The sequence below is a fragment of the Mandrillus leucophaeus genome, unplaced genomic scaffold, assembly GCF_000951045.1.
Source record: "Mandrillus leucophaeus isolate KB7577 unplaced genomic scaffold, Mleu.le_1.0 Scaffold210, whole genome shotgun sequence".
In the NCBI taxonomy this organism is placed as follows: Eukaryota; Metazoa; Chordata; class Mammalia; order Primates; family Cercopithecidae; genus Mandrillus; species Mandrillus leucophaeus.
The window spans coordinates 375122-380202 of record NW_012102144.1 but is presented as its reverse complement, the minus strand read 5'-3'; the positions used below and the strand labels follow the sequence as shown (position 1 = coordinate 380202).

Genomic DNA, 5081 nt, shown 5'->3' with positions numbered 1-5081 from the left:
TTTTGCTGCATTGTGTCTATCAATGAAAGGCCTCCATTTTAGAGTGGTTTCTTAAAGAAAAAATTGTACCAATGTTTAAATGGAGTCATTTAAAACATTTCACTGATTTTTCAATTAAGTTAAACAAACTACTGAGTTGCCATAGTTTTCAGTTATGCTTGTAGGGCCTGGAGTAATATTAAATGCAACTATCCGGGGACTGATGTAAGACAAGTGGCATTGCTTTATTGATAGAAATATTTGTAATAACAACCACCAACATTTTTCAACCTAGGCATTGTGCTAGGTTCTTTACCTACTTGTATCTAATTTAATTCTCATAACAACTCTCTTCAGTGGGTATGATTGCTATTACCATTTTACAGAAGAGGAAACTGAGGCTTGGAAAGGATAATGACCTTGCCTGAGGTCATGTGGCTAGAAGACAGCAGAGATAAGTCAGGAATGTAAGCAGTGTAGAAGGAGCCTACACTGGCAAGTACTGCACATATCTGCCTCTCTGCTTTAAAAATTACAGCATCCTTAGATTTCCAGCTGAATATTTGTAAGCAAATGACCCAAGCCAGCTTTCCCGTGCCATCTCATCTAATGGTAGACTGATAGTCTATACACTGAATAAGATTCTAAACCAATGGTCATTCTGCTACCACCTTGAAGGATGTGAATTTGGCATTGTACAAGGTACCCAGCAGTGATAGAGTTGAATCCCTATGAAATGACCAACAGAAAGCCATGAAAAACTTGCTAATTTCCAAATCTTGTCCTGGGTTATTCTAACATTTGCCTCAGAAACAAGTAAAGGGTAAATGAACCTGACTATATCATGTTGTGAAATTGTGATAACTGTGGTCTGATTTTTTAATAGAAAGTGAGACATTAGGTAAAACAAAGCACAGATTCATCTTTAGGTAGCACCACACTATTATGGTCATCTGATAATAAGACCTTTGAAATTATTGACAAAACCGTTCACCAGGTGTGGAAGAAAACAGGACTAACGCTCCCACCAGTATATTCAGCGGTGGTTCAATGCAAGACAGAAATGACATGTCCCAAGGGCAGTGATCCAGCCCAGGAGCAAATGTGGGAAGGATTAAGGTGTTGGGGAGCAGGCTGCTGTCATTGAATTTCTGATAGCTGGAATTCAAGATCAGAGGGCAATTGGCAAATTGTAGTGCTGAGTATGTTTTCTCTTTACCTGATTATTTTTCATAGGCCCTGTTTCAATTTTGTTTACCAGTCGACAGGAACTTTAATCCTTTTGCTCCATTTTTATCCATCTCTTCCCAATATGAACTATTGGCACTTATCTGATTTTAGATTGCCTTGTCTTTAGCCAGCCATATGTGTGTGTATATGTGTAATAAGTGTGTTTGTGTGTGCATTTACAGATACACACATACACTCTTACCCAGCATACATGATTCACAACATAAATCACTACAAAATCCTGAGAATTTACATAGCACTGTCACACACTGCATCTCATTTTTCTCCCAGGTAACCCCCCCAACACACATTATGCAGATAGGGAAGCTGGAGCTCAGCTATCTCAAAAGAATCACTAAAGATCACCTGTTGGCACAGAGTAGAGGAAAACTTAGCACTCAGACTTTCTGATACCAGATCTTAGTTGTTTTACTTATGACCCAAATTTCATTTCCACATTTTCCAAGCCACTGAATTCTCCATTATGCTCAAGTTTTTCATTAATTCAGTAGAGATTTATTGAACTTCATGTGCCAGCCATTAGAAACGGATGGGGAGACAATGAACTATGGGGAATGAGTGTGCAGATTATCTGGAAGGTTGAAAAAGACAAATCCTTCTCTGTTACTTCCACTGGTTTTCTTACTGTACCCGAAGCATGGTATTTGGTGATGCTATTTAGAATGATGATGGTGATTTCACTTCTACTGCTGGATGCCAATCAATGATTGACGTTCATTGAGCATATACTAGGCCAGGCACCATGCCAAATGTTTTCATATATTATCTCACTGAAACATTCAAATTTGATCAAGTGGTTACTATTAAGTTATTGCAAGTTAATTGTAGGAGCAAGGAGAGTTTTTGAAGTAGGGCCTTGAAATGGAGTCTGTATGACCCCAAAGCTCTTGCTCTTAACCTCCCATACAAAAAAATAAAAATAAAAAAAAAAATCAATGCTATCAATTGTTTGTATCAATCACATATTTGCTGACTTCTTGCACCATTGAGAGCTTTTCTAATGGCCTTCTAGCAACTGACTCTCACTTGTTACTTTCAGTCCTTTCTCCCTAGGACAGTTGTCATAGGACGAATGTATGAGAACTGTGGCCATTGTTCCATTGCTCCACTGGCTTATGGATGATTCAAAATTGGGCCTAAAAACTCACATTGATTGGAATAAGATTCTCCTTTACGCCACCAGCACCTCACAAGGCACATTATGCTGTCATCAAAATCTGGGGAGAGAATCTGCCTTCCCAGAGTCTCAGGTTTAGGATCTATTTGGGGTAGAAAAGGCAGACAAATTCTAAGTGGGCATTGAGAACAGACCTGGGAAATATGCACATCATAGTGAGAACTGAGAGAAAGCTCCAGCAATTGGCCTCAGGTTGCTTAAGTCAAGAAAAAGTTTGATGTCTTCAGTTTGCAAAGGGGGAATAGAGAGAGTGGATCTAAAATGTAAGACTCAATTGTAGAAGGTGACAAGGATCCATGTATCTAGGATACCTTTATTGAGAAAAAAGGTCATTACTAGAATTTATCCAACATCAAAGCAAACAGAAATATAAAACAATCTAGTACACACATATTTTTCCAGGAGAGCCTCAGGGATTCAAATGATGCTATTTGTTTCCAGGAAGGTTAGTGGACATTGAGATGACTGTACCTACATTCCCATATGCCAGACTCAAGAGATGAACTCCATATCTTCAGTTAAATGGCATTTTCCAGGCAGCCAGAATCATTTTCCCAGATATTTTTTTTCTTAACCTTGGTTGAATCAGAAACTGTTTCATCTCCAAGGCTTGCAACAACAGCATGCATGTGCTAAAAATGTTTTCTTTAAAAAGAAAAAATCTAAGTGAAACACAAAGTGCTATACTTCTGCTTTTCAACATAACAGAGGCATTGCTCCTTGATTTGCTTATGCATTAAGTGTCTTAAAGTTTATTGTCTCCATAGGAGGAACTTGGTTTTTCATAAGAGGAAATTTTCATTACTTTTTGTCCTCTCCACTTTACCATTAGAGACAATGATTTTTTTTTCTTAATTTTGAAGACAGTAGTAATAAATATCGAGCACAGGGAGTGAGCTAGACACTGGAAAATGCAATCAAGATTACTGCAAACAATACTCTTTTCTACAGTATTAACTGCACTCAGACATGTGAAGATAAGGCTGGAAAATTACTGTTCTCCCCTCACCCCCATCATGTAGCTCCCATTTCCATGTGCCAGAAAGATATTTATCCAATTTATTGAAAGTGTATTGCGCTTTTAAGAAGGATCTTTTCAAATTTCACTCCTCCCTACAGTTTGGATTTACACAGATAGACATTTCAACATGAAACTGTGGACTCTAAGGTGATTAAAAAGGAATAGTTTACAAAGGCCAAGGTATGATCTGGAGTAAAAGGGAAGTAAAACTCTACGAAACCCTTACAATGACTTGCAAAGAGGCATTGCTGTGCTCACTAAGCTATGATTTATTAATTTTGGTTTCTTCAAATAGAATTTGAGTAATGGAGAACTCAGACTCTCTCTACGTTTTCAAATTAAAATAGATAATGAGGTCGTTATCTGTATATTTCAGGGAAAATTCTTTCTTCTCTGGTTTGCTTTCCCTGAGCTGTGGTACTCTACCCAAGTGAATTATGAAACAAAAACAGTCCTAGAGTTGATTTTTAAAGAAGTTTGAATGTCCAGTTGACAATTGCTTATTCATCTATTTTATTCGGTTAGTATAGAAATGTATCAGGAATAAACAATTTAAAGTCTTTGATTAAAAGATATTCACAACATTTAGAAACATACAGGTAACATAGAGGAAGGTGGCAGAAATCTGACCTTTAGTTTAGAATTTAGGTCAAATTGATTGTAATCATTATTTCAGTCAAAACGTGCCATTTATAAAAATTCAACCAATACAGCAATGTTTATAGGAGGAAAAGGTAAGGTTCTTCATAATTTAATCTCCAATATTAACAACTTAAAACACTGAAATTAAACACAATCTTTAATATACTATTTACTACCCAATAATATGACCTGTACATGCCTTGTTTTTTCAAGAAGGATCTGCCTTATTCTTTTTAACAGTCACATATATACAGGACTATGAATTATCATATTGTACTGTTCTATATGTTACATAGTGAAGGTTCTATAATAATTTTCTCCCATCCAAGTACTAACCAGGCCCGACCCTGTTTAGCTTCCAACATCAGATGAGATTGGGCGTGTTCAGGGTGATATGGCTGTAGACTACATTAATTTTCTAGATAGCCTCATATTAGTGGACATTTTGAATTTAAATGTGCTACGTCATGTTACATAACTTTTGTTAGATTCTTATTCAGTTTCTTCACTCCCAAAATGTTAAGATTTACTAAACCTCATCACTTTGGTGACCTAGTGCTAAAATGGAAATAAGAGCTGGGTTCTAAAGGTTTCATTCAGACCATTTTACATTTTGTCCAACACGATAAAACCAGTTGACAATTCCTCCCCCTGCCCATTACATACTTCATCTAGTCTCACACCCAGGGGCAACATAGGAAAGAATATTCAAGTATTAGTCCCAGCAATACAATGTTATTTCCAGTACCCTTCACTTCTATTTGTCTCCATTTTGTGTTCAATGAACAACTACCCTTTTACATGTGTTTTTTTAAATTCATAAATCAAAAGCAATATAAAGCATCTCTGTCAATATTCAGCTATGTGACCTTGGAGTGTTTCTGAGCTTCAGATTTCTCATCTGCAAAATGGAAGAAATAAAAGCACCATATTCATAGGATTTTCTCTGTGTGTGTGTGTGAGGTTTGAATGAGATAATGCAGTATATTGTACTTGTCATGGTGTGTGAAT

At 36.7% G+C, this 5081-nt stretch overlaps 1 protein-coding gene across 1 annotated transcript in view; it reads right to left on the bottom strand.

Annotated features, from left to right (window-relative positions):
• Positions 1 to 5081, bottom strand: part of SYNPR (synaptoporin) — a 362501-nt gene that overhangs the window by 89679 nt on the left and 267741 nt on the right. The gene's annotated exons all lie outside the window — the stretch shown is intronic.